This window comes from Ambystoma mexicanum, chromosome 10 (assembly GCF_040938575.1).
Source record: "Ambystoma mexicanum isolate Mex_15411 chromosome 10, UKY_AmexF1_1, whole genome shotgun sequence".
NCBI classification, from domain to species: domain Eukaryota; kingdom Metazoa; phylum Chordata; class Amphibia; order Caudata; family Ambystomatidae; genus Ambystoma; species Ambystoma mexicanum.
The window spans coordinates 1,707,787,699-1,707,813,834 of NC_090932.1; positions in this window are offsets into that span (position 1 = coordinate 1,707,787,699).

Consider the following 26,136-nt stretch of genomic DNA (forward strand, 5'->3'; position numbering starts at 1 on the left):
CGATATTTTGATTTTGTTTTCACAGTTGGCACCCGAATATGGACCCTCAAGATTGATGCCGGATTGTTGAAGGTTGACGCAGGCTATCGGACCGGGATCGGACAGTGTGACAAAAAGCGGCCCCACTGTATGAGACGCGACACCTCAGCAGCGCTGCATGACCCTATCCCTGGACGATTAGCTTGTGGTCCAAGACGGCATCTTGACGAGGGTCCACTTATCGAGGTGGGCAGATTTGCTGAAATCACCATACACGAGGTAAGATTATTTAGGTAAGATTCTTTGAAATCCGATCGGACCTCCTTAGGTTTGTTCAGGTGAGTCGTGACCTGACTCTTAATTCAACACTGATAATTTGAATTTGGGGTATTGTATCTGCAGACACAATTATTGACCAGGTAACACCAATAATTTGATATGCCTGGGAAATTGTCTACCTGCTTCAGGGCGTTGTTCCGCAGCAATAGACAATCTTGGGAATTTAGCTGTCCCGCACCACAGGATGGGTCGCCGGCATGTACTATGTACTGGAAGCATGGCATTGGAAGTATAGTATTTAATGACATTTGGCACAGACAAACCAGACATTTCTCCGAACTTCAGTGGCCAATCAATGGTAGTTTTGAAATCCCTCGTATTGAGTATTTAGAGTCAATTCTATTAAAGAAAAAGGCTAGACCTGCAGCATTTGATGTTTTGCAAAATTGGAAAAAAGAAGCGTTGCAGCAACTTAAAAGTAGAGAAAAACATGTGCGCCGTCATAAGACAAACGCCGAAAAGGCATTATCGTATGACCAAGGTAAACATTCTGAATCGACTAGGAATATGGATAGGACTTTCTCACTTGGTATTCAGAAAATCTATCCTTCCAAAGACCTCCATGCTTCCGATGAATTTATAGACAAATTGTTAAATGAACAAAGGACTGGTGCCTCTGCGCCACCTCCGTATGTTCCTCTTCCTGCTGCTTTGCCTCTTCCTCCTGCTATTCCTGCTCTACCTGCTGTTGTTCCCATTGTTCCTGCTCCTCCTAATGTTCCCCTTCCTCCAGCTCCTCCACCTCTTCTTATCGCGCCATTTAGCGTACCTCGATTGAATTTGCCTGCTCCCTCTCTTCCAAGTGGTCCTGAGCCGCTTATAGTCGATCGAGATGCAGGGTCGAAGGTTGTTACTCGCAATACTGTACCACCAGAGAAGAAACGTGATTTGATTGCATGGGCTAAGCATTGTATGGCGATGGATGATCAAGCTAATGTTTTTGCCACACTTTGTAATATGCATAACTTTCCTGAGAAAAATGTATTGAAGGTTAAGGGATTCATTTATGTGTAATGTGGGGAAAATTAAATAATACAGATCTCCTGCAAGGGTTAAGGCAGTGGCGTAACACAAGATGCGGGGGCCCCCGTGCGAGCCATGCTAAGGGGGCCCTACAACTCAGCAACAAATCAAGAGTTGCGCCACACTCTGGGCCGACCTAGATTATCACACTTGCGTAATACGCACAAACGTGCTGCTGAACGGATATGCCGCACACTGTACTAGGAGAAAGATATAAACATGTGTATTAATATAACATACAGCACACTGTATGAGAAAAACTGGCTAAAAAGCCAGAGTGTTTGCAATTGTTTTGTAGGGTAATACCAATCCAATAGATGCAAGTCACCAACAGTGCACAGGAACATTAATGCTTTGCTATTAAAAATGCCATGCCACAATGAAAACATGTCCAACTGGCTGCATAATGTAGACCAGTGTAGACATGTAATAACAATATAATAAAGCTTGCCAGGCCACATTTAGACATATCTAGGCTGGTTGCACAAAAATGGCAGTCGAAGCAATAACACTCATCAAGTATAGAACACACATTCAAGCCTGTGTCTCTGTGGCCTCTAACAACACAGCCAAACTCTTTAAAATCTGAAAAGGACTTGTCAATCCTGTTGCGGTCTTTACCTCTCCTGTTCCCTCCCAGGCCCTCTGTATGGCTCTGTCATCTCACTTCTACGCTAAAACTCAGGACATCCTATCCTCCATCTCCTCTTCCTCTCCCTCTTCCTCTCTCGTCATCCAAACAGGTGCTCTCCTGCTCCACCAGAACCATCAAGAACCATATTGACACCCTCTCTCCAGTCTTGACCGATTTCTGTAATCACTCTTTCCCCTCTCCCGTTAAGCACTCCCTTATGCACCCACTCCTCACGAAGCTTTCTGTCGATCCTGCCTGCCCAGCAAACTATCGCCCAATCTCCATCACCCCTTTCCTGGAAAAACCTTTGGAAAAGCCGGCCATCTCCCAGCTTACTCTCCACACGGAATCTGTTGATTGTCTCTATGACCATCAGTCTGGCTTCAGAGCTGCCAGAGACACGGAAACTGATGTCCTGAACACCTGTGAAGTTCTGCTCTCTAACCTTGATTCCAGCATTCCTTCTGTCCTCATCCTCCTTGATCTTTCCTGTGCTTTCGACACGGTCAACCATGCCATCCTGTTCAATCCTGATCAATAGACTCCATGATAACCTGGGCATCACGGATCAGGCCCTTGAGTGGCTAACCTCCTTCCTCTTGGACTGCCACTCCCAGGTCCAACTTGGTCCGTTTCTCCCCGCTCCTTCCTCTCACTCTGGTTTTTCAACCTCTATGTGGCCCCTTTGACCCACCTGATCTCTACATTCTCCTCTAACTTTCAGTGTAATGCGGATGACACTCTGCTTTCCTTCAGGCTCCCCTCACACTCCCCTCATCTTTCGCTCATTCCCAACTGTCTTGGTGTGCCTCCAACGATCTCTGCCTTAATGTCAGTAAGATGGAGTTCCTTCCCATTTGGGCTCCTGCCCCTGCTTTCCCTCTCTCACTCTGGCAGCCTTCCTGTGAGGCAAACTTTGACTCCACTCTCTCTTTCTCTCCTCACATCTCGGACGTCGCCAAGATGTCCCACTACCAGCTGCTCCTCCTCAAAGGAACTCTTCCCTTTCTCACTTTCCCCCAGAAGCTCACTGTCTGCAGAGCCCTGGTTCTCTCTAGGCTGGACTACTGCAACAACCTCTTTCTCAATCTGCCTTCCTCTACTATCCAGCCCCTGCAACTAATCCAGAACAGGACTGCGAGACTTATCCTTGGCATCAAGCACAGGGATCGTATCTCTCCAGCCCTGAAATCTCTCCACTGGTTCCCAGTTGCTGCAAGTATCAAGTTCAAGACCCTTTGCATTGTCCACGAAGCTTTCTGGGCCTGGGGCCCGCACTACATCCAACGCTCTCTTCCAAACTATCTTCCTTCTCGAGCCCTTCGCTCAGCTACCTACAACTCTCTAATAGTTTGACGCTTCTCCAGGAAGAGAGTGGGGGTAGATCTCTCTCCTCTGCAGGTGCCTCCCTCTGTAATAGCCTCCCTGCCCCTCTCAAGCTTTAGCGCACCACCTGAAGTTCTGGAAGCAGCTCAAAACTTTCCTCTTCCCCTCTGCTTTCTCTCTCTCCCTCCCCTGCTGGCCTACCTTTCTTGATCAGTCACCCTTGCACTGCCTCTGGTCCTACCATGCACTTAGGGGCTGTAACTGTAACCCTACAGTCCCTTGTTCTCCTTGCACTACCTAGAGCTGTGCTGCCCTGACACCACTTACTCAGAGCATTACTGTCCTGTTTTCCCCTCCCCTCTCCCTTGAACTTACCCCCTCCCTTTCCCCTTGCACTTCTCATTCTCACACTTGCCCGATCTGAATGACACAAGGCCTAGTAATATCGTTTGTCTTGTCCTCCCTCTATCTTCCATCTCTTGTCTTGTCGCACCTAGAAACATTTGTGTGCAGGTGTGTTATAAAGTTCTTATATCATATCATTTGATCACAGATGCCCAGAAAAATATACAATGCCGCAGTAAGAAACGGCTAGACTGGCAGCACCCAAATGGCAGTCTAGCCATGTAATTCACTTAGCAGGACTGCTTTATCATAAGTGCCCCAATAAAAAATAAATTCATACCAAACTGAGGAATGACTAGACTGGCTGCACCAAAATGTTTCTCTAGCCACTAATACCACATATCATGCCTGCTTAGCCTGGACATGGACAGCCATTATAATTTGTCGTACAATCCTGCCCCCCTCACACATCCCCTCTCCCTCCCACCCCAACCTCCAAATTCAGCTCCTTAGCCCAGAATTACCTCCACGTCCCCTTCCTTGACCCAGACCTTACAGTTGAGGCTCCTTGCCTCATAGGTAAGTACTGGGATGAGGAAGAATGGGACTAGGAGTAATGATGATTACAGGTAGCTAAATCAATCATTACCTCCATGTACCTCTACCTCGTCCCAGTACTTGAGTATGAGGCAGAGTGCCTTATACACAAGTACTGTCTCATACACACTGGGACGAGGAAGAAGAGGGCTAGTAGTAATGAAGATTACCAATAAGTAATCCAGGCATTAAACACAACTATTGGTGCAACACCATTGAGTTGACTGGGATTCAGCTCCCCCCCCCCCCCCCTAAAATATTGAACTATGTTGACTAGACCTGGCTGGCCTTCAGAGCAGTTGCCAGAAAGAAAAGGACACAGATGTTAAACAGCACCTGGTTTTCTCTGTTAACAAGAACCCACCAATTACTAACATAAAGGAATTTACTGTTAGTACCTGCATTCAAATGCCAAATTTTTTAGGCAATTGAAATCGTGATGTGGGTCGAATACTTGCATGCGAGGGGAGTGATTGGAAGGGTAGAGAGAGAACAGGAGACCACTCATTCTCACAGCAGTCCATAAGTGGATGCTTTCATACCTAAAGGAGAGAGTTAACTGCATGTAACATTGAAGCTGCAATAGAATAGTTTCATAAAAATGCATAAAGAAATCAGATGACCCAAACAAATAAGTTTGCCCCTCCCCCACCGCCCATGAAGTTGGCACACCTCCCAACATTTGAAGGGTTAGCCCCCGAAATGTAGGTTTTGTTGCGCCCCTGAACGCAAGCACACACACCATTCACCATATACACACATGCACACCCAGCCATCCATACATTTAAGTGTGCAATCTTTAAGCCATACTGGCACACCAAGGCAAACATCCATACATTTAAGTGTGCACCCTTTCACCATACAGGCACACCCAGGCAGCCACCCATACATTTACGTGTGCACCCTTTCACCATACAGGCACACACACCCAGGCACCCACCCATACATTTAAGTGTGCACCCTTTCACCATACACTCACACAGGCAGCCACCTATACATTTAAGTGTGCACCCTTTCACCATACAGGCCCACCCAGGTAGCCACCCGTATATTAAAGTGTGCGGCCTTTCACCATACACTTGCACAAGCAGACACCTATACATTTAAGTGTGCACTCTTTCAACATACACTCACACATGCACACATCATGGGGTTGAGGGGATCCCTACACTTTAAAAAAGAAATTGGGCCTCATTACAACTATGCTGGACTGTAAACAACGGTGCTGGTAAGCTCACCGGCACTGTTGTTTCTGGGCCGGCATATTACAGCTCTGCAGGCAGAACGGCACCCACCCGCATAGTTTTCACGGAAGCACCGGCACCGAACGGTGCTGGTGCTTCTGTGGTCCCCATTCCCATAGAGTCCGATAGGACTTTATGGAAATGGGGACTTACCATTTACCGGCACCTGACTTCTCAGACCGCTGGGGTTGTAATCCCCCGGTGTTACCGGGAAGTCAGGCACCAGTAAATCATTACGGGTCCGGTGGCAACCTGCTGGTAGCAATGACACGTTTTTCCGCCAAACCCGTAATGCGGCCCATCGTTTCTTTTTGAAGCCACTCTGACTTCATAAAGAAATTATTTCTGTTACAGAAATAATTTCTTTATAAATGCAGAGTGAATTCAAAAAGAAAAAAAAAATTGTTTGCCCAAAATTATTATTATTTTTTTTTTCTACAAGTGGGGGCCCTTCCCAGGACATGTTCTGGCGGGGCCCCCCACACCACGGGGGCTGCGGGGGCCCCTGTTACGCCAGTGGGTTAAGGTATCTAAATACTTTACCGTTCTCTAGAGACACTGTGGAGAAAGTAAATGAGCATGTCGAGAGGTTATTTGGGTATAGAAAGGAGTTCGAAAAGTTGCAGAATGAGGATGACGAGGGGGAAAGTATGTATGTGCAGAAACGGTTCCTTCCTTGTCGTAAATCGATATCTGAGGAAGCACGAATTTGTTACGAAGGACGCGCTTAGATGGATTTCAGATATGTCGATAACTCTAGTTGAAGTATATGACACATATAGTCAGTATACGCCAGAAATGCAGAGGAAAGTGATACAGGTAATGATAGAGTACCTACAGGATGATTGTGTAAAAAGAAAGATTAGTTGTCCCACACAGTTATTGAGTATTTATAAGAGAACTTTTTCACTTGACACTTCTTCGACTGCTTTAGCGCTCAATTTAGCTATGTTGCTTAGTAAGCGTTCGGAGTCACCTACTTCTCAGTTGCCTATGAGAGAGGTTCCTCCGACATTTGTCCCAAAGGTTGAGATTGCAGCTGATCCTGCAACAAATGCAGTCGCTGTAAACATTCCTGCACATTATGTATCGCAGTTCGTTCACGTCCCGTTCTCAAGACAGGAAGTGAATAATATTAGGCAAGCCATTCCTGATATTAGGAAAAATCCGACAGGATTCTATAAAGAAATAGAGTCTGTCTTGAAATCCTCAGTGTTCACCTTAGGCGATATTGACTTATTATTTCCTGTACTCCTGCCCGTAGATTTGTGGAAACAAGTTAGAACTATAGACGACGTGCCAGGGTCGGGAGATACATAGGTGAATATAACTAGACTCGATGGAGAAAGGCCAGCTGGTGAAAGACGCCTCAGGTGATAGTAACTTTGCCTGATAGAATCATTGCAAAATTGAAAACTATTATTCCAGAGAAAATAATTATTTGGGAAAATCTTACGGCCTGTGTCCAAGGGAAGTCAGAGGGTGCTACCGAGTTCTTTAATCGGTTCGAACAGGTATTCTCAGAATTCAGCGGACAAGACCTAGGCACAGAGTCTGGGAAAAGGTTATTTGTGGACACATTCGTGCGTGGATTGCTGCCTGACATCCAGTCACAAATGATGTCTTCTGAGAGTGCTTGGCAAGCAAAATCCCAATCAGAAATACTGCAAATGGCTCAGTACTACGAGAACCGTGTCAATAATGAAAAAGATAAGGTTGAAAAACGAAAAGGTGATTTGAAGACTAAAGTGCTATTACAGCAAATTGTTAGAGGCCCCAGAGGGGGTAGTTCTCAGATTAGAGGTCAGTTTGTCCCACAAGGGAATGTGCCCTTGGGTCCTGTGAACATTAACCAGTGCGCCTATTGTCGTCAAGAAGGTCATTGGCGTGCACAATGCCCCGTCCTTCGACAAAGGTCGAATAACATGTTTGGCAATATGGATAGACGATCCAGAGGTCGCCCGGGTGCAGGAGGCCCTGGTAGAGGTCAGTTTACACAGGATCCTCAGCAACCTTTTTCACAGGATAATCAGACTTCGGGTGTGGATACTAGAAACATATTTGATCATCCTTCTGCTGCATATTTATCTGAAGAGCTTCCTTTTGATGACATTCTGTTTCGTTAGGATTGCCCGAAGCAGGGTTTGGAACCTACACCTATTCCCGTCAATCAGACAGGTCCCTACGTTGAAATGGTGGTGGGAAATAGGAAACATCAGTTTTTGATAGACACTGGAGCACAGAAGTGTTCCATTGATCATTCACAGGTTCCAAACATTCCACTGTCAGGACAAACCAATGTTTCTGTAGGGTTTTCTGGCACACCAGTTGTTTGTCCGGTTTCTTCGCCGGTACCTATTTCTTTGGGTCCCTTTACGGACCACTGTCCATTTCTATTGACTTCAAATTGTGGAGAGAACTTGCTGGGTTTGAACCTGTTAAAAGAATTAAATGCAGTGATTTATTGTTCTTCTAATGGAGTGCGCTTGACGATTTCACCACAGCAATTTTCTGTCTCGCAATTCTTGACTAGACCTTTGCCGCCAGAATTCATTGATGTACCAGAGAGTTTAGGGGCTGTTGATGACAATGATGTCAGTGTTTTACAGATTGAACCTGTTAAGATAGTTTTGAAACATGGAATTGAGCTGCCACACATTCCCCAGTATAAGATTTCAGTTGAGGGCGAGCGAGCTTTGAAATGCATTGTTTCTGATTTTGTGCATCGCGGAGTGATTGAAGAAATTTCAGGAAGTTTGTGTAATAGTGCAATTTTACCCATGTACAAGAAAGGCGACAATGCAATTCCATTCTGTTTCATAAATGATTTACGTGCCATTAATAAAGTTGTCGCTCCACAATTTCCAATTGTGCCTGATGTGACGACAATCTTAACCATGATTCCAGCTACAGCTACTTACTTTAGTGTTGTGGATCTAAAGAATGCTTTCTTTAGTATTCCTATACACAAGGATAGTAGATACTTGTTCGTGTTCACCTTAGGGGGACACTCGTTCACATTTACTCGTGCACCTCAAGGGTACACAGAGAGTCCTAGCATCTATAGTAGGGCTTTGAAATAACAGCTTGATACCCTTGAATTGCCCTCTACTTGTACATTGCTTCAATATGTTGATGACTTGCTTTTAGCTGCTGACTGTGAGAGCGCCTGTTAGGAGGGCACTTGTTATTGCTTATCCATCTAGCTAAGCATGGTCACAAAGCTTTGCTTAAAAAGGTTCAATATTCTTGCCAGGAGGTCGCCTATTTAGGATATCTCCTGTCAAAGGAGGGAAGAAGATTGACACCTGAAAGAATAAAACACATTTCTGGCATGTCTGTCCCAAATAGACAGAAGGAAGTTAGAGCCTTGATAGGTATGGCTTCTTACTGTAGGTTGTGGATCCTGAATTTTTCACTAGTGATCAAACCGATGTTGGCTTTGACAAAGAAGGGCATTTCTTCGTCATTGCTGTGGAACGCGGAACACCAGCAATCGTTTGATTTGCTCAAGAATGCATTATGCTCTGCACCAGTTTTGGGCACACCAAACTATGAAAAGGTCTTTGTGTTGTTTGTGCATGAATGTGATGGATGTGCTTTGGCTGTATTAACGCAGGAACATGGAGGGAAGAATAGGCCGTGCGGTTACTTTTCTTCCGCCCTTGATCCTGTAGCATGCGCTTTGCCAAGATGTTTGCGAGCTGTCGCTGCTGCTGCTATGTCTGTGAAACAGAGTGAGGGAATGGTCCTAGGCCATGATCTAACCCTGATGGTGCCTCACTCTGTAGATGTTCTACTGAACCGAACCCAAACGCAACACCTCACTTCTGCACGGTTGACAAAATATGAATTGATCTTGTTTGCTCCTCACATTCAAATTAAGAGGTGTTGTGTTCTTAATCCGGCTGAACTCCTACCTTTCCCGCAAGATACTACTTGCGGCGATGAAGAGTCACATGACTGTGTACATACTACCGAACAAGAAACAAAGGGTAGAATTGATCTGAAAGACACTCCTTTGAATAATCCGCAAGGAGAGCTGTTCTGTGATGGCTCCTGCTTCAAACTTCCGGATGGTACATCCACAGCTGCTTATTCAATCACCACATTAAGCACGGTCGTGGAAACCAAGAGAATCACGCATAACTCTGCGCAGACCGCGGAGATTATAGCATTGACCCGAGCTTGTGAACTTTCTGAAGGGCTAGCAGTAAACATATATACTGATAGTCAGTATGCCTTTGGGGTGGTTCACAACTTTGGGAGACTGGTCAGAGAGAGGGTTCCTAACTTCACATGGGACTAAAATTCAACATGGCTCCCTAATAGTACAACTCCTCTCAGCGCTTGCGCTCCCTACTCATTTAGCAGTTATGAAATGTGCAGCACATCGAAAGATTACAGATGACATAGGGAAAGGGAATGCTTTCGCTGATCAGATAGCTAGACAAACTGCTACCGATCCCCTTACGGAGATGTATGTTTCAAGGGAGACTGTAAATGCTTATGCAATGGATGAGGGTGTTGGGTCTGTACGGGATATCCAAGCTGATGCCACGTTAGAAGAATCCAAGAGGTGGGCTGAAGGCTTGGGGAAACTTGATGAAGACGGGTGTTGGGTGGACATAGCTGAAGGGAAATGGCTACTCCCTGACGCGTATATAATGATGATGGTCATCATGGCCCATGGTCCTACGCATGTATGTGCCCAGAAATGACAAAAAATTTAGAAAAAGTTTGGTCAAATAACAACATTTTAAAAATTGCCCAGGGCTATGTCCAGAATTGTATGATTTGCCTAAAACACAATGGCCCTCATTACGACCCTGGCGGAAATCGAAAAACGATGGCGGAAATGCAATACCGCCATCGAATAGCGCTCGGTGCGACTATGACCCGTCACCGTAAAGTACGATGCCATTAGCGACACCGTAGTGAACGCCAACGCTAACTGCACCAAGTACGCGCGCGCGCGCCATGCCAAACCGTAATTAGCACCATGGCGCAAGGGTACGCGAATTCCGACCCTAGCGGACATGTACTTAACGCCATCAAGCACGGCGGAAAGTACCATTCCGCCATGGTGAGAAGTACGGCATCGCGAATCAACCGTAAACGGCCCCACTGAGTGCCTGTACACCGCTCCCTGGCCACATAGTACAACTCCCCGTAGGTGCAACGAAGTCACAATGCAACCAGTGAAATGTACAAGTCACCCATGCATGCCAACGAACAAAAGAATCACAAGAGGGGCCAATGGGAGCTGCAGGGCACAGATGGCACGAATACAGAAGCTATACCAATGGACATGACCTCAGTCTCCCACCAAGAAACGCACGCAAACACAGGCACCTGTGACCAGCAATATTCCGATAATCACATCATTCCACCAATCCACCTGGCTGACCGGCATCTGTTACACAAAACCTAATCCCCCGCCCCTGAGCATGACATCATCCAAACAGTCATATTGGCAGCCCTCACCCCTGACCTCACTGGGCTTCGTAGGCAAACGCGCCCAGCACAGTACCACGCAACTATACTCCGAAGCTGGAACCCAATGCAGATCTCCTCACAATACATCGCTCCCCAAATAGGAATATGCCACATCACTTGCAAAGAAGAACGCTACACGGCCCATATCAGAATAGAAATTTAATGCACAACAAATTCACCAAGCCCATACAGCCATTAGGCCATGAACTCCAAAACACATTTCACCATTGTGGGCTGCATCCGCAATAAATGACCAGCTACTTCTTGTGTGACGCCCTGTTCCTTCATGGTACACAGGGGCTACATTCTCGTACGAAAAGGCAACATGGAAGCGCCTAGAACCGCAGGGCCGTCCCAATAGGGAGGCACTAGTCCAGCTGAAAGGCCGAAATGTTGCTCCGAGCCACTAGTACTGCGTAAGGGCATGTGGCCCATTGGCGATCGTCCCATAAGATCGTAATGCTGCTCCACTGATTAACACGAAGCAGCAGGTGTCGGGAGTAAAACCCATCTGCTGGAGTGGCATACAGATGGCAGTGGCAAAAGGGGAGGAGATACCTGTCAACCAAAAGAAAAGAAAAAGAAAAGAATGGCCATCAGAACTACATTCGAACAACTCACTTCAATGATCACACTAGATCCACAGCCATATGCATGCTAGCCCACTCCAAAGGATCATCACCACCCCAAAACCACTTGCGACTCATAACTATCCATATCGAGGTGAAAACACCATCACAAACGAGTGTACCTGTGCATGCGTCTGTGAAAACAGAATCCATCAGATGGGATTGGTAACGTGCATGGACACAAGTGTCTGAAGGCGCTTCGAGACAGGGAGGGCTCAACAAGGCCAGATAGACGATGGTCCCACTATGGCAGCCCTGCATCACATAGCGCAGGGGAGGCGGACAGATTCCAAGAAGCCCTGTACATGGCAAACACCGTATCAAATCATCTGCCCATGCATCCATTCATCATTCCCTCATCCCGTAATGATAACGCCTGTTTCCATACTCACATAACATGTGAGAATTCCATTGAGTCTGTGCGTTATGCAGCCTGCAAAATCCACTGTGCCCCAGCCCGTAATTCCAGTGTTGTGAAGTAACATGTATTTGGGAACGTCCGGCCTCATCATCCACTTCGCTATTGCGCATCCCAAACTATTCATATCAATCATTGCATCCTCGCCATGGCCCCTGTCCCAAGGACACTGAACAATAGAACTTTATATTTGCAGTCAGACCTGTGGGCATCTCCTCGCCGCTAGCTGAAGACCGAAAGCGCCGCCCTTCGAATTCCTCATTTGCAACATCACATCGAAAAGGCATCTGTGGCCGCTTGAAATCACAAATTAATCCATCTAGTGCGGCTGCGTGTGAAAATGGCAACTGCCTTCACTCACAAATGGGAGGCCCCGCCCGTCGGTGAACCTCGGTACAGTGATGCATGAGGGTCCACCGTTACTCGAGTACTACGTTCCACTGACCCTTCACAAGTCTGTTCGCGACTGCAAAGAATGCATGTGAAACAATGGGACCATAGCCGAATGAACATATCAACCAATGTTACACGGCCATCGGGTACTAATACATGATTGTAATAGCAAGATGCCATTCCTCGAATTGCAGCGTTGTGTGCGGGACGTGCTCGCCCAAAGGGGAGAGCAGCTTGCACAGGTGGAATGAATCACCACAGGTGGAGGCCATACAGCCTGAAAACACATAAATTGCACGCCCAGTCTCCTCCCACAACCACTCCGAAATGCTACCGGCAGGACTCGCGATGTTGGCCCTGGGGGACCTGATAGCACTGCAAGTACTCCAACTCCAAGAAGAAGACGAACACCAACTACAACCGGCCGCACGGAGGAGACGCAGGAGGAGGAGGAGGGCAAGGCAGGGCCAGCAAGGGCCGCCAGCACAGCCACTACCACCACGCAGGCAGCCCGCAATCCCACGCCTCCGAGCACATCCGTTCAACCTCACTGATGAGCAGATCCACACCCTCTACCGTTTGGACCGGGACACCATAGCCGCCATTGTGGACATGACACAGGCTGACCTTGTCAGCATGATAGATAGCCCAACCGCCATCCCACCCCTACTGAAGGTGGTGTCTGTACTCCACTTCCTGGCCACAGGCTCCTACCAGCACACAGTCGGACAGTTGCATGGCATTTCTCAGCCACTGTTCTCACGGACACTATTGCAAGTGCTCGATGCCCTCCTGCAGCACGCAGACGACTACATCTCTCTACCACGCTCGGAGCAGGAAATAACCAACACAAAAGTGGGATTCCATGCACTTGGCGGCATACCGGGTTGCATTGGTGCCATCGACTGCACCCATGTGGAATTGGTCGTCCCACATGCCATGGAGGCCCAGTACCGCAACCGAAAACAATTTCATTCACTGAATGTACAAATGGTGTGTGACTCCAACAGGATCATTACACATTGTTGTGCCCGATTCCCTGGATCAACCCATGATTCTATGGTCTTGAGGAACTCTACAATACCACGCTACATGGAGCGACACGCAGGGAACAGATCCTGGCTACTCGGTGAGTCTCATTTCATGCATGATGATGTGGGGTATGTGATGCGGCAATGACCTGGCAGGAAGGGGGGGGGGTGCGTACGTAGCAATGGCATTCCACATAATTCGTTTATCGTCCACATACAGGTGATGCCGGATATCCACTGAAGAGATGGCTCCTCACACCAGTCCGGAACCCACGGGACCAGCATGAGGAGGACTACAACCATGCCCACTCACGTACCCGTGTAGTCATTGAACAGGCATTCGGCCTACTGAAGACTCGTTTCCGGTGCCTCAGCAGGTCTGGCGGGGCACTCCTGTACCGCCATGAGAAGGTTGCAAAGATGGTGATGGCATGTGTCATGCTCCACAACATGTGCGTACGTAGAAATGTGCCCATGCCCCCTGACGCAGAACTGCAAGCACCTGAAGATGGTCATGATGAGGGTGGGGATGTGGCAGCACCTCAAGGAGTCTGCGAGGCACAGGAGGGCCGTGAAATTCGTCAGCATCTCATAGATGCATGCTTCTAGCACTCACGCCTGGTGGCTGATACATGGACACGGGACTCGTGGCACTGTGTGTGTCCGGTACATGCACAATATGGACTGTACGCCTATGATGGCCTAGTACACAAAGATCATTGTCCACACATCTCATTGTTTGATCGTGCATTGTTTATGGCATATGTGATATCATGTGGAACACCCTATCGACCCGCCACCCAAGTGAGCCCAACACACCCCCTCCACCCTCCCACCTCCCCCCCGAACACCAGTGTCCAAAGATGCTCATTGTCAGTGGGCAGTCGCTATTGCAAGCCCCCTCTGCGGGTATCAGGGGCACCCCTGCCTGTGGAGCGCAGGTTCCTCCCAGATCTACGTTGGGGGCTGCCCTGGACGGAACTTGCAACGGATGATGCATGTCCCTAAGGGTTTGTGAGAGCTCAGTGAGCACACGGCGCACTGCGGCAAGTTCGGCACATACGTCTTTGGACGTCGCATGCAGTTCCCCCCTCAGGCTCTCGGTGCTTCTCTCCATTTGGACTCTCAGGCTCTCGGTGCTACTCTCCATTTGGACTCTCAGGCTCTCGGTGCTACTCTCCATTTGGACTCTCAGGCTCTCGGTGCTACTCTCCATTTGGACTCTCAGGCTCTCGGTGCTACTCTCCATTTGTGCCCTAAGTGTCTCAGTTGATGTTTCTATGTCTGCCTTGGTGCCCACACATCCATCGGCATGGTCCTTGAGGAGCGTGGCCAGTTGCTGCTGTTGCACGATTAACTGGTCGAGGGACTGTTGCCTCTGCTGGGCCATGGCCATTTGCGGTGGTGTCACAGAGGGGCTGTTCGCCTCATGTTGCCCTGCCACAGGGCTTGTGGGGGATGGCCAGTCGTCGTCTTGTGGGTGCCCCTGCGTGGTATCCTCATGGTGTACGGGATGGAACAGACAGGGGGATTGGGACAGGTCATGGATGGATCTGACTTCGACATCCCCGTCTTCTGTGTCGGAGCATGCTGCCATTAATGGGGTGTCACCTATGGTGCTGCTGCCACCAGAGGCAGTACCTTCTGTGGCATCCATTGGGGGGACCTGTGGTGGTGCTGTTGTGGGCATGCTGGCTGCTGGGGTGCCTGTTGATGTTCCCTCCTGTGTGCTGCCACTTGATATGTGCTGCTGCCGTGTCTTGATGCGTGCAGCTGAGGTGGAGGGTCTTTGGCCGTCGGTCTTGGCCCTCTTTGCAGGTGTGCTGGTAGGGGTGTCCTGGAGCTCGTCGTTTGGATCAGACCCTGTGGTGGAGTAAAGGAGGGCGAGCGTTATTAATGGGTCTGTGGGAATTGGAATGGCAATGTATCACATGCATTGGGGTGGTACCTGAGGGTGATTTGGGTCGGGGCCTTGGAGGTGCTTTCATTTGTGTGTGGAGTGAGGGTGCAGTTGTTTGGCAGCCTGCAGTTAGGGTGTGCCTGCTGCACGTGTAGTGGGTGTTTTTGGGGTTTTTACTTATTTATGTATTTATTGTGTGTTTTAAAGTGCGCTATCAGGCCAATGTGTGTGGACGTTCTCCTGGCCATGTGTTGCTGTTGCGCTATGTGGACACATGTGAGTCACATGATTGGACATTGTGGATTTGGCATGGTTTTATTTGGGCCACCTACCTGATTCTCCGGATGTCTGCACTCCTTTCTCCATCCCTCCGACTCCCTCTATGCTCTCCATTCCAATGGTGGAGGCACAGATTTCTTCCCAGGGGGTCAACTTGATGGGTGATTCCGACCCTCCCCCGGTGGCTGTGGCAATGTTGCGGTTGGCAGAAAGTATGCTACGGACGCGTATCCGCAGGTCGTCCCACCGCTTCCTGCATTGCTGTGGGTTGCGGGGTGCGGTCCCCACCGCACTTACCCGCTGTGCCACCAGGGCCCATATGGCCTTCTTGTTCGCAAGTGCCGTCCTGGTCATTTGCGTGGAGAATACGGCGGCGGCATTCTCCTGGAGGGTCTCTGTGAGTACGGTGAGTTCCTCACGGGAGAAGTGGACCTGCCGCTTGCGGTCGCACGCTTTCTTCGCTACTTTTCCCATTTTTCTTGGTTTCACTAGGGTGGATGACGGGTTGGGATGTGTCTCAGGGTGGTGTTTTTAGTGGTTGTGTGTATTTTGTGGTTTTATAGGTGTACGGGGTGTTGTTTCCCGTTCCGGGCCCATGTTTTTACTTCCGTTTCCGTATATTTACGGTCGCCGTACTTTCCGGTTGGCGCTCACTGCGGTGTCCGCTATGATGGGTGGCGGTATTGCACCTAGGGCGCCGTATGGCGGCGGTGTGGGCCGTTTTGGGGTCATTTCCGCCATCGCGGACTTTGCACTTCCGCCATGGCGTGGTGCTCGTGCCCGATGGGTCGGAATGGGCCGCACTTTGCTCCATCGTGCAATGGCGGAAACGCTATTTACGCTGTGGCGGTCCGGTCAGTCACTTTCCGCCAGGGTCGTAATGAGGGCCAATGTGGGAAGGGGACAGCAACTCCAAGGGGAAGTTTTGGCCCAGCCTCTTTTCCCCTTTGAAGTTATCCACTTTGACTTTATTGAAATGGAACGATGAAGTACCAAAAAATATGTGCTGGTTGTTAACTGTTAACTGTTAATGAAAACTGATATTTGCGATGGACAAACCCCTTACAGGCTATTACACTAACCTGGTCGGATGGTTGACACGGAAGCAACAACTGCAGATGGCAAGAGCCTCCCGGAGGATCCTGCACCTCCCACTGAGACTGAAATGCCAACGGGGAAGAGGCACGAACCCCAGGGAAACCCTCTGGGGAAAAAACCCTGGAAGAAGTAGATTAAGCTTCTCGGGTGCCTGGTGTTTCTTCACGTAAGGAATCCTTGCTGGCAGAGGCTCAGTTTCTACTGGAATAAGAAAGGACAGGTAAATTGCGTATGAGAAGGAGAGCGTGGAAGCAAAGAATTCAGAGGAAAGGGAATTCCTTACGAGATTCCAACACTGTCTGGCCTTAGACTGTAAGATGAGGAGCAGAATTCTAAGGTAGAATTCTGCCTATGTATCTGAACTCCGACAGTTTTGCAGGTTCCTGTAAAACGGTACCAGTGAAATAGGGAATAGAAAAGAGAAACGAGGATCATAGGATGGGAGACTCACTGTATGAGAGGGGATATAAGTCCTGCAGTCATCCGTCCATTTGTATGAGTGAAGGGGATCGGATGACACCGATGAACGCAGATGTGCCTGTTGACTCGGACGGAAATGAAGGGGATTGCCTGATAAAGAAACCCTGGGATAAGAGAGAGAGACAAGAGGGTAAGTGTAGTAAAGAAAGGCAGCAGGTAAAATCAGAGTAGGAATGACCCTAGGTTCGAACTTACGGAGCGTCTCTGTAAACAGTAGCGACGCTTCGATGAGAGTGTTGAAGATCCTTTAATAGGGTCACGTGACTCGCTACCGACGTTTGGATAAACTAGACTCCTAAGGCACGTACTGCTGGGTTCTGCAGCCCTCCGTATTGTATAAAGGAGTATAGCTCTGCGCCCCCGTCTCCTGTAAAGCATGGACCAACGTTGGAAAGGTGTAACACTGGTGGTCATCTGTGCTTTTAGTAAATGGGTTGAGGCTTTCCCTGTTAAAGATGCTACAGCCATGACTACTGCGAAAACCATGTTAAAGGAGTACTGCCCGCGGTTCGGGCTATCAAGAGTCATCTGGTCGGACAATGGTCCACATTTTGTCGCTGCTGTAATTCTGCAGATATGTGCGGCATTACAGATTGACAAACGGTTCCATTCGGCCAGACACGCTCAAAGCGCCAGACTAGTAGAAAGACTCAATGGCATCATCAAGAACAAGCTTGCTAAGACGTGTGCCGGCACTAAATTAAAATGGCCGGATGCCTTACCGATCATGTTATTATCCATGCGTACAACCCCTCAAACTAAGACTGGGCCCTCTCCATTTGAGGTGGTAATGGGGAGACCTGCCAATATCTGGAACCTTCCTAAATGTAATTCATTAAAAAATGTTGAAAATGTATTACTTTAAGATTATTGCAGCCAGTTGACTAAAAACCTGTGTTTGATTTATCACCAGGTACGAGAGGCTTTACCTGTGCGATAAGAGGGCCCGGGCCACAGTATACGGCCTGGAAGTTGAGTGCTCATCAAGGCAATTGAGCGCTCTTCCTGCCTTGTGCCTCGCTGGTGTGGCCCGTTCCACGTCAAGGAACTTCCTCACCCGGTGCCACACGTTACAGAAGAAACAGAACTCCTTGCTAATGCTGCAACCAACGATCCCAAAGCAGTAAATAGCACCGAGAGTGTGTCGGAGAATTTTCTGAGCCAGTGAGGCTTGGGGAAATAGCCATTTTGTCTCCACACTCTCTAAAAGTTTTGCATCCGGAAACTGCTGTTTCAAATTCGGTATCTTCACTTGTCTCTAATACGTTGCTTCCAACGGGAAGTGACGACACATTGTTTCCGGATCAATCAGTACCAGGAAAAGCAAGGTACAATCTGCGTCCACGAAAATAGACTTACGGCACGGTTTTGCTGTGCATCTGATAGACTTACGGCACGGTTCAGCTGTGCATTCGAAGAAAGAAAGGATCATCCAGGGCTTGTTTTTGCCCAAATTTGAGAAAGGGGATTCTGTTGGCTAGGGTTGTGGAAGGACTAAGAAGTCGCGTGGCTGGGAAGTTGCCAGCAACGAACATTGGGGGTTTCTGTTTGAAGACTACAATGCCTGCCACCGCTACCGCTCGTATGGGACTTGTTAAATGAGGGGGTGACCAACCGGGACAATGGACAATATGCCTGGGCCCCGAAAATGTATTGCTGTGTTTTTATAATGATATTTGGTTTTTTAATAGTCACTGTTTTAGGATTGTGGTACCTTGAGGAAACTCATCCTTTAGAGTTCTTGTTACCGACTGAAAATGTACCTGCTGTCCATGTTCCCTTTGTACATTAGCATACTCGGTCCCCTAGGGACTCTCAGCACAGACAAAGGCACCATAATAATACTGTACTACTTATCATGAATGCTACGAACGCCATTTTTAATAAATCTAACTGTTGGGTCTGCTCACATTTACCGCAACACGGGGATAAGGGGCTAGGTTGGTATATTCATCCCTTACCGTTGACAACTGCCTGCTATGCTTCTCTTAGAGCACTGTTCTTTGGCCGATGGAATTATAGCATCTCAGGGAACTTTGACGGCACTAATTTGAATAGTTTTGCGAAACGTGTTTTGACTCCCCTGGGATGCTCGCTTTTCGCAAACAGGAGTAAACCTAACATTGCTTCTATTAGTCCTTCTGATAGACTGTCTCGATCTTTACAATCTTTGATTTCCTTTAAAATGGCTCCAATAGGCAATAATATTGCCATGCCTCCTTCTTACACTGTTAATCATAGCCCCGAGTCAGTTTCTTTTTGCATACAGAGGAATGGAACTCAGTCAACGAGAGATTTTCTAGGTTGAGCCAACGTTGCAAATTTGACTGGTGAAAACAGACCTTTGCAAACCTGTCTACTTCATCTGCGGTAATGTAGCATTCCCATGGTTGCCCAGGGATTGGCAGGGAACCTGTTATTTATGGATCCTGTTACCTGGGGTGTTTATAGCTAGTACAAAAGAAGTTTCAAAGGCTCGTCCACGGCGTGACGAGAATGGTGACACTCCAGCACAAATCTTGGGAGATATAGCAAAATCAGGTGTGCCATTTTGGGGGCAGATAGCAAACTCCGAGGATATCAGAAGACTAGTGAGAGTACTGGAGAGAACCATCAACCGGACCACAGACATACTCTATAATATGACATTAGAACAGAAGGCGATAAGACTAGTAGCACTTCAAAACCGGATGGCATTAGATGTCATTCTGGCTGAACGTGGTGGAGTGTGTAAATTAGTGGGGTCCGCTTGCTGTATTTTCGGACCAGATTCCTCCCCAACCATCTTCAAGGCAGTACAGAATCTGCACGTCCTTAGTTCAGAAGTGCACGTTCCCGAGGGAAACTCGGATCTTAGCGCTTGGTTCTGGGACTTCTTGCAATCTTGGGGTTGGAAGGTACTTTCGGTCTTGCTGATTATTTTGGGAATTCTGTTGTTTCTTTGCTGCTGTATTCAATGTCTACCTAGTATATGTTCGATGCTAGGGGGATGTTGCGCACAAGCGATAGGTACGATAGGACATAAACTGTATGTCCCAGATAAAATTTCAAAAGAATATGTGTTGAAAGAAATTTTAGCGAATGACCTGATGGCAATAGATATTTCCGACAGCGATTCAGGGTGCATGGACGATGATGCATGGAGTTATTTGCAAGGAGATCCAAAGTAGCTTTAGCACTTGGCATAGGCCAAAAGGAGGGTTTGTCAAATATGAAATTATATTGTGCCTCCTATCGCAATAAATATATGTATATTGGCCTATGCCAAGCTGCTTTTAAGTTGCTTGCGAAGAAATCCGTGTTGCAAGGTCATGACCTTAAAATCAATGTAAGCCGCAATTTTAGGTCAATCCGCCATTTTAGGTTTGCTTTGTAAAGTCACCCTGTGAGTTAAAATGGTGGATGATGTCATTCCGAAATACAACATGGCTGTCTTGACCTCTGTATGTAGCTAATATGTAACGTGCCTCCAGACCACTTGTTGAGGTCGTAAACTGAGACCTTGTCCTTCGTTGACCTGTGTGTAACAGATTACTTGTGCAATGAAACTAATCCGCGAGCATATGTTAAGAACAATGTATTCAAATACTGAACGTAGAACACTTGTTTAACTACATTTATATTAATGTTTGAAAAGACTTGCGTGGGAAATCCCAGAATACACAGTTGCCGTATAGGCTTGTTGATATATGTATTGAAAGCAAACCAGTTACATGTGGATGTGCGAAACTCGGCATGAACCCTAGATCGGTGATGTATTAGCGGAATATTAACCTGAAGTAGGGCTGGACATCGTGCTCACGAAGAGTATAAAAAACCAATGCATTCTAATGTCCAGCGTCTCTCACTGAACACATTGAACCACGCTGGAGTTCGTTGTGTTGCACTGAGGGCTGATAGCTATCTGATTCTGCTCTGTTCTCCGTAACTAGATTCATTATAAAATAAAGTACTTTGTATATTCCTTTGTAAACCGTGTTCGGTGCATTTCCTTTTGGGGTACTCAGAATCGATATTTTGATTTTGTTTTCACACAGGGACGAGGACAGTAGATCATGATACAGGAACGGGATGGTGGAGGAAGTGCTAAGAGGATGTGCATATAAGGCCAGAGGATGCAGGGGAGGTAGAAACATGAACCAGAGAAAGGACAGTAGAGCATGATATAGGAATGTGATAGTGTAGGAGGTGCTAAGGGGATGTGCATATAAGACCAGATGATGCAGGGGAGGTAGAAACATGAACCAGGGACGAGGACAGTAGAGCATGATACAGGAACGGGATAGTGGAGGAAGTGCTAAGAGGATGTGGATATAAGACCAGATGATGCAGGGGAGGTAGAAACATGAACCAGGGACGAGGACAGTAGAGCATGATACAGGAACGGGACAGTGGAGGAAGTGCTAAGAGGATGTGGATATAAGACCAGATGATGCAGGGGAGGTAGAAACATGAACCAGGGACGAGGACAGTAGATCATGATATAGGAACGGGATAGTGGAGGAAGTGCTAAGAGGATGTGGCAATAAGACCAGATGATGCAGTGGAGGTAGAAACATGAACCAGGGACGAGGACAGTACAGCATGATATAGGAAAAGGATAGTGGAGGAAGTACTAAGAGGGTGTGGATATAAGACCAGATGATGCAGGGGAGGTGGAAACATGTACCAGGGACGAAGACAGTAGAGCTTGATATAGGAATGGGACAGTGGAGGAAGTGCTAAGAGGATGTGGATATAAGACCAGAAGATGCATAGGAGGTGGAAACATGAACCAGGGACGAGGACAGTAGAGCTTGATATAGGACCGGGATATTGAAGGAAATGCTAAGAGGATGTGGATATAAGACCAGATGATGCAGGGGAGGTAGAAATATGAACAGGGAATGAGGACAGTAGAGCATTATGTAGGAACGGGATAGTGGAGGAAGGGCTAAGAGAGTGTGGATATAAGACCAGATGATGCAGGGGAGGTAGAAACATGAACCAGGACTAGGACAGTAGAGCATGATACAGGAACGGGATAGTGGAGGAAGTGTAAGAGGATGTGGATATAAGACCAGATGATGCAGTGGAGGTATAAACATGAACGAGAGATGAGGACAGTAGAGCATGATATAGGAACGGGATAGTGGAGGAGGTGCTAAAATGATGTGGGTATAAGACGAGATGATGCAGGGGAGGTAGAAACACGAAACAGGACTAGGACAGTAGAGCTTGATACAGGAACAGGATAGTGGAGGAAGTGCTAAAAGGATGTGGATATAAGACAAGATGATGCAGTGGAGGTAGAAACATGAACCAGGGACGGGGAAAGTAGAGCATGATATAGGAGTGGGATAGTGGAGGAAGCGCTAAGAGAATGTGGATATAAGACCAGATGATGCAGGGGTGGTAGAAACTGAACCAGGCACAAGGACAGTAAAGCATGATATAGGAACGGGATAGAGGAGGAAGTGCTAAGAGGATGTGAATATAAGACCAGACGATGCAGGGGAGGTAAAACATGAACCAGGACTAGGACAGTAGAGCATGATATAGGAATGGGATAGTGGAGGAAGTGCTAAGAGGATGTGGTTATAAGACCAGATGATGCAGGGGAGGTAGGAACATGAATCAGGGACAGGGCAGTATATCATGATACAGGAATGGGATAGTGGAGGAAGTGCTAAGAGGATGCCGGTATAAGACCAGAAGATGTAGGGGGGGGGTAGAAACATGAACCAGGGACAGGACAGTAGAGCATGATATAGGAACGGGATAGTGGAGGAAGTGCTAAGAGGATGTGGATATAAGACCAGATGATGCAGGAGAGATAGAAACATGAACCAGGGACAAGGACAATAGAGCATGATATAGGAACGGGATAGTGGAGGAAGTGCTAAGAGGATGTGGCAATAAGACCAGATGATGCAGGGGAGGTAGAAACATGAATCAGGGACAGGACAGTAGATCATGATACAGGAACTGGATAGTGGAGGAAGTGCTAAGAGGCTGTGGATATAAGACCAGATGATGCAGGGGAGGTAGAAACATGAACCAGGGACACGGACAGTAGAGCATGATACAGGATCGGGATAGTGGATGAAGTGCTAAGAGGGTGTAGATATAAGACCAGATGATGCAGTGGAGGTAGAAACATGAACCAGGGACAACCTTGTTTGGCTGAAATCCTGTTTTTGAGACACCAACATGTTGTTTTGTGGTTCTTCCTAATGCCTGATCTATTGGTTTGGGAAGGGTTGCGTCTAGAAATTGTGATTGGCAGACACGCTTCTTGACCCCTGTGGTGAAGACGCGCCACCTCAAGAAACAGATCACTGGGTAGGGATAAGCTGTTCTTCCCAAGGCCCCCGCAAACCATCTTCACAACCCCCAATGAACAATAGCACCAATGTCTTTCTTCATCGCTTGGCCCGCCTGGGACCGTCCCCCCAAACACCGCCAGAGATAATCGGCTCTGCGTTGCGTTCCGCTGCGCGGAGTACGGCTTTGTAGATAATCCGGTCAGGGTGCCCCCCGCTGCAGCAGAAGAAGGGGGCTGTCTAAAGAGAATCAGGTTTGCAACTAATGAAGCAAAGCCCTCAGATGTAGAAAAAGGGGCTTATTACTGGGCCGCGTCCTGAAGAAGGCACGCTCGCCGCAGATTTGGCGCAGTCTCCCTTTTCATCTATTGCTAGGCAGCTTCTGGGCTTTAACGCTGTCCCTTTGTATAAGGTGCTCGGCCGGACTGCGGTTTACTTTGTAAACAGGCGGTGCCAATGCGGGCCCAAGAAGGACGATGTAATGAGATAAGGCTTCTGGGGGCAGGCAGAGGCCTGGCCCACGCGTCATCAATGTGTGCCGCTCTGTGGCGCTGGCACAGGGCAGAGCTCTTCTCAGCTCTTGGCAGTGGGCCAGATCTATACTGCACCCCGAGTGGGCACCCCGAGTGGGCGGCCATCGTTTCTGGGTAGTGACGGCCTAGCTTTGACGAGATCCTGCAGGAGTTTAAGTCCCCCAGGATAGCATTAAGGGTAGTGTTTCGGGGAAGCCACGTGCGGCTTAGTGCAAAGCCGGGGTCTCATTCCAGAAAATCTTTAGTGACTGTCTTTATGGCGTCAGCATCCGCGTGCCCGTGAGTGCGGTGCACGAGCGACCCCCAGCGCGGGGGGCACGGTGATTGACCCTGACCCGACATGACCCTTCGGGGGCCTTTCCGTGCTTCTGAAGACCTCGCTTGGAAAGGGGGCGATACTTTCTGTTTCGCCCCTTCTGGCCTTCTCTTTTTTGGAGGGGTGAGTGGACACCACCCCAACCCCTCTAAGCGCTATACAAAGTAAAACATACCATGGGGGAACCAAGGCGCGTTTACAGACCTGAGGTTTGAACGGCCGATCATATTAGTTTTCTTTTTTGAGGGGTCTGTGACAGTAGGTGGGCGAAAAGTGGCCCCAGTGAGGGGGAAGGCGAGATCGGCCGCCCGAACATGGGGTAATAAGGGGCTTCTGGTATGAGGGGGCTGGGGCACATCCTTAATGGCAAAGCATTCTGAGTACTGCAGCCCCGCCTCCCCCTCTGCCCTGCTGCACTTATAGCGCCAGTTCACCATGACCCCCTCCCCACAATGGAGGGGGTGTGGCCAATGAGTGATGCTCACCTGTGTTTACTTTCTGGTGAGAATTAAGGAGTGTACACCGCGGGGTAACCCCTCCTGTCCACAGGAAATGGCGCTCTGTCACATTTATGAAACAATCGAATCGAAACTCGAGCCAAAAACGTGAAATCAAATATTTAGGTTTAGAAATATTGCAAAGGAGATCTGATAGACAGCTGTACAAAAACGGGGACTGACACCGCTTGGTATGAAATGATATTCTATCTCTATCGCGCTCCTACACAAGTGTTTCAGAGCGCGACAAGGCAAGGGAGGGGAACAGGGGAGAACAAACCACGATCTTACTAGGCCCAGTGACTTTGAGAACACGCAAGTGCATGGGGGAGGGGAAAAGTGCATGGAAGGGGGGAGAAGTGGAAAGTGCGGGGAGCGGAAAGTGCAGAGGAGAGAACATGATAAATAACAAGTAACACAAATACATAAGCAAATAAATAAATAAAGGCAATGCGCAGTGGTAGTGCAGCCGGCAAGTGGCAAGTGCGAGATTAGTCAGACAGCGTGTAGGTCTGAGATGTGAAGATGAAAAGCGGGTGGGGGGCTGTATGGGTACAGGCACCGACCCCAGTGCAAGGGGTGGCCTGGAGGCAGCGCAGGAGGGAGGCAGGGCGAGCACTTACGGTTGTAATCCTGCAGTAAATCAGTGAGACCAAGCGACACTGACGGTAAAGCCGTTTGGCAGGGCCAAGCCCGTGATGACTCTGAGGGCCAAAGCGCCAACCAGAATGTTTGACAGCTGAATCTTTTTGGGCACAATGCCTTGGTGTCGAACAAAGAGGCTTCTCGCGCACACGGGGGCGTTTCTGGATACACACTCTGCACAAATATAAACTCTGACTCATTTTTATATAAACTCAAAGATTTTGCTAATGTTACCCTTATTTCCTGTAATGTCCAACAATTGGACAATGTATATCAGGTTTATTGACTGTCATTGTTTAGATCTATTTTATGTATATACATTTGTACATCTTTGTGTTAAAGGTTATTTTTAAAACGAAGCTACACTAACAAAAAAAGCTAAACTTGCAAGGAGGTAACATGAAAACACAGCTTTCCATATTATGCGTGGAGCCCCGGGCAGTTCACCTCCTGGCCTTTACACTTAGACATTTCTCACTTGCCTCCTTAAAACCATCTTTGCGTTGCACCCCCTGGCACAGGAAGGTGTGTTCTTCCGTGAAATAACGACACTATCCACACAACATCTATGCTGTACATACATGCATATTCTAGTAGCGCTCACGAGTCTCCTTCCAGTCTCACAC